The sequence below is a fragment of the Montipora capricornis genome, chromosome 4, assembly GCF_036669925.1.
Source record: "Montipora capricornis isolate CH-2021 chromosome 4, ASM3666992v2, whole genome shotgun sequence".
Classification (NCBI taxonomy): domain Eukaryota; kingdom Metazoa; phylum Cnidaria; class Anthozoa; order Scleractinia; family Acroporidae; genus Montipora; species Montipora capricornis.
Genome location: NC_090886.1, coordinates 11635659 through 11645061, shown reverse-complemented (window position 1 = coordinate 11645061; position 9403 = coordinate 11635659). Strand labels below are relative to the sequence as shown.

General features: G+C 41.0%; 1 pseudogene; it reads left to right on the top strand.

Moving 5' to 3' along the window:
• Positions 1 to 650: 650 nt before the first annotated feature.
• Positions 651 to 9403, top strand: part of LOC138046111 (endoplasmic reticulum aminopeptidase 2-like) — an 18709-nt pseudogene continuing 9956 nt past the window's right edge.

Here is a 9403-nt window from a genome sequence, read left to right as displayed (position 1 = left end):
AAAGTTAGTTTTGTAACGGAAAACGTTCATTCAGCTGTGAAAAAGTTTCATCGGGGCTTGATCCGCACTTGTTACATTTTTATTAAGACTTAGCATGGCTTTTTTACAGAAAATAGCAAATGTGCCACAGGACATTTTTAAATTTTGATTTTCTTGGTCCTAATTCAATTGGGAGCTTAAAGAATACAATTCGGTTTAAAATTGTTCCCCTCTAGTCCAATCAGAATCAAGCAATGTTGTTGAGTGTATTGTTTAAAAATACTACTTTCAGATTGCCAAGTAAAGTGCACCCGGCTGAGCTAGCTTTACATCATTTCTTCCATCAGGTCATTTCACAGTTACGTACTGAGTTACCTGGCCTTTGAGTGAAAGCGAGGGTAGAGGTTATACAAAGCTCACTGTTGTTTTTGTCATGTAAAACATGTAAAAGCAGAATTGTATGATAATCTCATGACAATATCAATCCAATGAAAAAGCGCTTTAAAAGATACTACTTTCAGCAATCTGCCGAGCATCATGATCCATCTTCTTTCTTGAATCTGAATCTTTCTTCTTTTTTTTTTTTTTAATATTTTAGTCAGCGTTCTAGGAGGGCAATAATGAACTAATGGAAACAGAGGAAGATGATTTTTCAATGGATGAGCCAAAAGATGGTCGTCATAGCAGCGGTCAAAACCTGTTTTCTCGGCTCTATTTTAAGACAAACATACCGATCCACAGATTGATCGTCAAGACCGCCTTTTCCTCTCTTTTGCTTGTCTTTGCGGTAGTCCTCGTTGTCATATTTCTGCAACACGATTTCCTACCGCTCTTCACTGAGCATGCGCGGAACTGTCTAAGCATCGTTCTAGGGAAGATGGGGTGGAGTTTCAAATTGTCAACACCATGGAAAAGTTCCCACATGGAAACCGCGGGCGCTTACCAACGGACATTCAACCGCTTACTTACAACCTGGATTTGGGGGTAAATTTAACAACTCTCCGATATAGCGGAGTTGTGAAGATTAAAATGCTTTGCAAAAGAGCAACTAGATTTGTTATTCTCCATTCGAAAGATTTGGATATATTAGACGTTTCCATGACACAGGCATATGAGATTCCACCAGTTGAAACATTGACTGTTCAAAGAATTCTGTTATTCAAGAGAAACCAGCAGCTTTGTGTGGAGTTTTTCAAACCTCTTCGTAAGGGAGAGATGTATGTTCTCAATTTGAGATTCAAGTCCAAGATTTCTAACAGATTAGAGGGGTTTTACAAGAGCTATTACACCAATAAAAACGGAGAAAAAAGGTATGGTATGAATACACTGCACAGAGAGTGGTCTCTATTTAATTCTTAGTTTCGATACAGTGTAACATCGATTTAGCGGGGTTGTCAAGACACTGGGAAGTGGTAGTTTATTACAGTATCGGGGTTTCGTTGTGTCTAGAATATCTGCATGCATTTGACTACGGTGCCCTCGTTTTACCGAAAGCACCGTTATAAGAGGTTCTTTAGTAGCAGTTGCATCGTGCTAAGATGAAGTCTCTAGTTTTCCAAGGGAGTCAAAGCAAGAAGTCTCTCCCAAAAAATTAGTGTTCATAAAGAGAGTGGATTCATTTTGATAAAATGCTTAAGTGACCTAGAAAATGGTTTCTTTTTTTTTTCCTTCTTCGTCTTAATAATAATAATCTTCAAGAGAGGCTTAATTCGTGCGTTTTCCTCGTATTCTCTTCCACAGGGCGCTCGCAATGACTTACTTTGAGCCTGCACACGCAAGGAAAGTATTTCCATGCTTTGACGAGCCCTCGTTTAAAGCGTCCTTCATCGTTTCAATAACCCGTGACTCTGGATCGTATTACGCTCTGTCCAACATGCCACGCGCCCGTCTTGTTCACAGAAAGGATGGACTCGTTGAAGAGCATTTTGCTCCAAGCGTCAACATGAGCTCGTACTTGGTGGCTTTCGCGGTTTTAGACTTCAAATGGAAAGAGAAAAAGACTGATTCAGGAGTAGCGGTAAGGGCTAATGTAGTGTTTGCATAGCACATCCACTTTATGTGGTTTATATCCGCCCTTTTCTCCAAGACCACCAAGTCCTTCACTCCAAAGGTGAAAGTGAGTTTCCGATGAAAAACGATTACAATACTGTCGATCCTTGCGGTGGAGCAACGAAATGATATTTGTCTAAAACTATTGTCGGGCAACTTCTTAAGGGTGTCCGTAAGGCACAACCGTTGCCATGGTAACTGCACAGCAGTGCTAAGAGACCTTTTAAAACTCATTAAAAAAGCAATCATTAATTATGTAAAGATTGACTGGATTGAGACTGCTTAGTTGACTTTTCCGGCTTTCTGTGTTATCATGTTCAAACTATGTCTTGATGTAGTTATAAGCCACAAAGAAATGGCGTGCAATTTATTCCTGCCCGCTTGTATCACAACTTATACAATTATCCAATTCAACTGAGTAATTTGATTCACGTTACAGGGTGTCTATCAACTCATGCGATCAAAAAGACCCTTTCTGCTCAACAGTTCTCTTCACTTGTCAAACAATAATTGTCTGGATTGCTAGACTCTCTCCTTCAAAGTCACTGTTTTAGAGGCTCCTCAAAGGTTAAAAAACTAGTTGTTATTTGATCAACGACTGCGTAAGGAAGAGGGATGGGTTTAATACTGTTCATTGCTCGGTTATGGATCAAACTAGGACCACTTTTTCCCGTCTTTCAAAGCGTATAAAAAAGTGAGTTTTCAATAAAGAAGGTTCTAAAAGCCATACGTCAATATATTTGGGGCGATTTCGGAGAATACATAAAGTGGAAAACTTTTTGAGGTGTTGGGCAGTTTAACCAGAACCGTAAGCAGAACATAATACATGAAGTTCTTGGGCTTGAAGGGGCAAAATGATGCAATTTCTCAACACCCAAAATACCCAAAAATTCGAATGAACTGTTGCAGTAACCACTTAAACCTGTTCAGTGAACAATATAAAAGAAATACAGCAAAAGGAAAAAGAAGCATGGATGGACACAAATGGACAAGATTAAGGCAGATTGCATTTGGGTAATCTTGAAAAAAGGTCGACCCGCTTTTGCTCGATTCCACGTGAGTACCGTTTTCGAGTTTTAAACTCGCGATTGATTAAAGATTTCCCCTAAACACTCTAAAATAACGTGATATATCCCCTTTAAGGAGTCACCTTGTGATACAGTGTGACGTGTATGCAAAGTAAACATGAGTGTATTAGACACGTGTCATCAATTCTCTAATTCTTCGCGTTCCATTTATTCATGACCTTTGACAGGTTCGGATCCATGCCCCTGCAAGCGATTACGACCGTTTGGATTATGCACTGGACAGTGCTGTTAAGGTTCTGTCTTATTACGAGAAGCTGTTTGAAGAGCCTTATCCACTTCCTAAACTTGGTCAGTAATAGCATGACGCTAAAAAAAATGGAAAGGAACTCATTTAAGTGTCTAGTCGTTCTAGCGCTGGAGCACTAATTGGGGACAACGTAAACTGAAATTAACAATTAACGCAAGTGAAGTCAAATGTTGTTTTTTTAGGAGAGCGGGAAACCGGAGTACCCGGAGAAAAATCTCTCGGTGCAGAATAGAGAACCAACAGACTCAAACCACGTATGACGCCGAGTCTACGAATCGAACCCGGGCCTCATTGGTGGGAGGTGAGTGCTCTCACCACTGCGCCATCCCTGGACCCCACTATAGGATTTAGTTCAGTCTCTGCTTACCAATGGTAGTGGAGACCAAGAATGGATGATTGAGGGGAATGATGGTGGGAGGGCCTTTGAATTAAAGTGCACGAGAAGACCATAACCCAAAAGTGTCGATCTGCGACGGAATGCGGCTCATTGTCTATTTTTAGAACGGCTACTGTTAGATTTTGGCGGGACAAAAACAATGCATTAGAATGTTCCGTGCCAGATCCATGATTTTGAATTTAGCATGAGGAATCCGTGGTTGCGGACCAATCAGAGGCGTTGTGGTCATGAGGCCCAATCTTATTGGTCATCATTTGGCGGGATTTATATTCTCAGTTTAGATAATGACGTAAACTGAAAGACAGAGAGAGATCGACACCTCTGGATTATTGACTTCTCACAGGGTACCCAACTTCAATTTTATCCTGGCTTTTATAAATTGTTAGGGCTACTTGTGGGAAATAATTTCACACCTCGTTTAACCCTCTACCTACTGTGAATTGTTCTTCGCAAAAAGATACAGTTTTCAAGTGGTTTTTTTCTCAGTTTAGGAGACGCGACACTTAAATTAAAATACACAAACAAAGATATTTTAATTTTCACCTTTTATTTCTCTCGCTTTGATGCTATTTTTCCCAACTGTGTGATTGTTTAACTGACATCACTATCTCTAATTTCCCTGACTGTCGTACTTGTGACAAAATGGCGTCTTTCTTGGCGGGATTATAAAGAATCCAACCAAAAACTCCTTCGCAGTCCTACTGTGAAGAAGAGAAAGCGCACTGTATTTTTTTTTTTCAGGTTAAAGGTAAGACGCTTCACACGACCGAAGCACTTGACTTGTGTTGTCCCATTGAGCAAGGAACAAACTAAGATTAAAAAAGGAAAGGGGCTTTTCAATTTTGACGTGTTGGTTTTGTTCGCGACGTATTTTACGTTAATTAACCGGAAGAAGACGTTTAGGTTGCCTGTCGTCATATACGGCTGACTTGTCTACCTTTTTTATGATGGAGGCTTAAGTCATCTAGGGACGGCTCTAACGTCACAGACGACTTTCACATCTCGGGCATTAAAACGGCCACTTTCCTATTTTTTTTCTTTTTCATCTAGACTTGCTAGCAATTCCAGACTTGCTGATCGGCGCCATGGAAAACTGGGGACTGGTGACGTTTCGTCGTGTCCATCTTGTGTACGATGAGACGTATTCATCAAGTGAAACGAAACTGTCAATCATTCGCGTTATAGCGCACGAGCTGGCACATCAGGTAAATTTAAAGACACCATTATTTCCTTATAGTTATCTGTTGGTCAGTCTGTTAGAATGAAGGGGTAGTTTCTAAAGAAACTGTGGTGCTGCGTCGGTGGGGAAGTAGTATACAAAAATTTGGTTTATCAACGGAGTTGATAATGTAAATTGACCACCGTACAGAGATTAGTCTACTCTAGATAATCTGAAATATACACGATCAGACCACCCTTAAAAGTTCGTTTAAAGAAGCCACAAGGGAATGGAAAATAATTGCCTTTGACAGTCCTCGCAGAGATTCGAATCCGGCTGGAGCTGACTGAAATTTTCAGGTGTCTACTATAAGAGAAAACTACTAAAAGTGTCCAGATATTTTCTATTTCATCTATAGCCCGCATTTCAAACTAGCCCGTTCCAGACTCCCAGATAGTAGGGAAAGGGAAATGTGTGCGAAGCTGTTTTCGTTTTCCCGACTATCTGGGAGCCTGGAACAGGCTAAATTCAAACTAATTCAAATAAAAAAGTTTGAGGTGTCTCAGACTTGCATAAATACCTGGAACAAAACGTTTGATTCCCAAAGGGTTTGAATTGGGTTTGACATTGAGGCCCCGTCCACACATATTCGGATATTTTTGAATCCGCAACTTTTTCTTTCCAGATTTAAAAATATTCCCATCCACACGTAGCGTATTTAAATCGAATTTGCCCGTCCACGCTTATCCGAAACGAATCCGGATTCACTCTAGTACTCAGGACTCCTCAAGGAAACAGAGGGAACTGAGCAGTGATCTCGCCATCTCGGCAGCCATCTTGAAAATTAATTTCACAGTAAGGAACTGGCCTCAATGTTGTTACGTCATCTGGATTAAAAAATATCCGGATTTGGCGTCCACGTGGTTCCGGATTCATATCGGGTTCAAAAATATCCACTCTGGCGAGCGTATTCAAAAGTTCAGGATTGCCAGCGAATTCGCCGGATACTTGTAGACGGAAGGAGTATCCGGAAAGAAAAAGTTGCGGATCAAAAAATATTAGCCAATTTGGTCTATTGTCACCATGATAGTTCCAAACTCAGTGACTGAAATGATTTTCTAAGCGAAATGTCATCGTAGTCAGGAAAGAAATTTTGTGCAGTGTCAAAATAAACTGACAAAAAAAGTATCCAGGCTCGAACGTGACTCGAACGCATTGCCGAGCGATTGCGTTACACAAGTACATTGCTGTGCCATTGAGCTGTCACGCTCTGTTGGAGCAGGTAAACCCAGAAGAGCTGACACTAAGAATTAATTGAAAGTCAGATATTGATTTTGCGGCAGATATGAAACAATTCCTCGAGGAGAAGTCATTAAAGATACTGAATTAACTTTAACAATTAGAAAGACGCGTGAAAATGTTTTTTGATCGCGTGGTAGAAATCATACATAATTATAAGCTCGACGTTTTTCATCCCTCTATACAGCGAATCCCTGCTAAACACTCTGACGAAGAGCAAAAGTTAAACATTGGAGGAAGCAAAATCGTGAGGTTTTGAGAGGTCAAACACCGATTCGCCGAAACTTGAATGCGGGTGGAATGGGTAAAGTGAAAAAAGGGATTGGGAAGGAGCCTCCACCGATCACCTTATCTGGCACCCTTCCCCTGTAATTATCTCAGTGCCCGGAGCAAACATCCAACATATTTAACTTTGGGATTTTCATTTCGATTTGTCTAATTATGGATCTTTGTTTGTGTTCATTTTTGAGTAGACTGTAGACAGGTAGACAAATAGATTACAATTCTATAATAAAGCTGTTCTTGAAACGGATAAAGGGGTCTAGTTCGTGCTGCGTTGGTTTTGAAGTGAAGCACAGAATGGGTTTATCAAATGAGCTGATATGGTAAAGTGACTAACGTAACGAAATTTGAAAGCTGGTGTTTCGGCTTAATGATGGCCAATTTACCATAACAACTCAGTTGATAAACTCATTTCTGTGTTCTTGAAACAGACTGTCCTGCTTGCGAATAAACTAAGCGTCTGTTGCACCTTAGTGCATAACTGTTTTTTAAACCTGTTTTAATAATCCTGCTTTCCATCAGCTTGATGAAGCTTATGATGATTGTGTTGTTGTTAATATTCCAGTGGTTTGGAAATCTGGTGACCATGCGATGGTGGAATGATCTGTGGTTAAACGAGGGATTCGCTAGTTTTATCCAGGATGAATTTGGCGTCAATCACGTGATCAAGGGCTGGGACATGGTAACGGCCTCGTTCGCATTCTTGTTGTTACCAAATTTTATCATATGGCTAGTGTTTCAGTCCGATATAACGCGCGCTGTGATTGGCTTAGAGCAGCTAAAGCTACGTGCAAACAGATGCAACAACTCCCAACATTGTTGGCAGTTGTCGGTCTGGCAGATGTTGGATGTTGTTGGTAGTGGTGTCCAAACAGATGAAACAACTTGCAACAATTTGAAAACATGCAATGTATAATGGAATGATACGACCCATAAGACTTTGTAAACACGTGCATTTCCATGGAGACCATATTGTAATGCGCGTGCGTGGCCCCAACAATGTTGGATGAGTTGTGCAAACGGGTGCAACATTTTTGTGGGACGCTTCAGTGATCACGGAACAAAAGAAATGTTGCGAGTTGTTGGCTCAAAAGTTTGAACAGTTTCAAACTTCGCGCAACAACATACAACAGGATGTGCAAATGGGCGCAACAGGTAACAGCCAACAATGTTGGGATTTGTTGAACGGCAATATTGCGTCCGTTTGCTTGGACCTTAAGCTCTAGGGCATTATTTTCCCATAACCGTTGTGTTAGCCATGTTATAAACAACTTAATAACCTTGACCGCTCGGTCGTTACAGCAAAATCTCAAACCTCGGCCTAGCTGTATCTCGCTCGGTCAATACGGCAAATCCCCAGTTTGAGATTTTGCCGTAACGACCTCACTCTCGGTCAATAACTAGTTAGCAATCCAACATACCTCATTCATAAATGGCGGCTGTTTTATTATCCTTTTGCTAATGTGCAAATTCAGTAGCCTACCAAGCCTCATTTTAGAGCAAGAGTTCTTTCCAATTCACTGTACGGTATCGAGACTTGGTAGGATAATTTGCACTTGGACAAAAGAATTATAAATTGACGGCCATAAGGCCTATTGAAATATTTTACTCTTTTTATTGTCATTCGCGACAAATTAGGGAACATCCGTCAGTTGAAACTATGGTCACCTCCTATCGTTTCGAAACAACATGTTGCACGATCGTTGTGTTACCAATGCGCCATTTAAGAATGATTTCAGCCCCACTTTCAAAACAAAGACAGTTGCAGAATGTTTGTGATCGTCATTAGATCAACTTGGAATAAATTAAAATGAAAACCATTTTTTAGTGGAATCCTCGGACTTTAAAATAAAAAAAAGACTAGTTTGAAAGCTCTAGAGAGAAAATTTACAGCGCCTCGCAAGCTTTAACTTCGATTTCGAGCTTTGATTGGATGAAAAAATAGTTACCTCTGAAGAGAAGAACAAGTATATCTTCCCCGACATCAGATTTTGACTGGACCTATTCTTTCACCAAGTTTGTATATTAAAATATGCATCCTCATTTGTTTGTTTTAGTTGAAATTGAATTTTTTGTCACAGCGCGACGAAGTTGTAGCTACCAGCTGGCTGGCTGCGTTGGAAGCTGATTCAGCTTGGTCCTCTCATCCAATCAGCGTACAGGTTCACAGACCGGAAGACATCGATGATATATTCGACACGATCTCTTACAAAAAGGTAGTTACAGAAAACGTGCGCTGTCTTTGTTATAGTTGTACATGATGTAAGGCTCGTTTGAAACCGGCCAAAACCTGGCCCATTCACCAGAGAGCACGCTTGGCAATATGGTAGTTATGTGAGGGGTGACTTCTGCCGCGCTCTCTCGCCGACTGATATTAGGAGTGCAGGGGTGGCGCAGTAGTGAGAGCACTCGCCTCCCACTGATGTGGCTGGATTTCCAGACTCGGCGTCATATGTGGGTTGAGTTTGATGTTTCTCTCCGGGTACTCCAATTTTCCCCTCGGCTCAAAAATCAACATTTGACTTGATTTGTGTTAATTGTTGATTTCAGTTTACAGTGTCCCCAATTAGTGCTCCAGCGCTAGAACTACTAGACACTTAAATAAAGTTCTTTCCGTTCCTTTCAACAAATATTCCGAAGGATTCGAACAAGAGATCAGACTGCAACATCGTGGACTGCGGCATCCGCGCAGGCTCTACTGAGAAACGGGAAATTGGCTTGGTCCTCACGAGTTCCCTTGAGCTCAGCACCCGATGGGGCAATTGGAAAGTCGTTAGTCTCCTATCACCGGCTCTCAGTGTTTTCCTTGTACGCCAAAATCGCCGGTAGTTGAGCAGTGCGTCATGGTTTTTTATAAAATAATTAGGATAGTACGTTCACTCTCACTGAGCAATAGCTTTGTT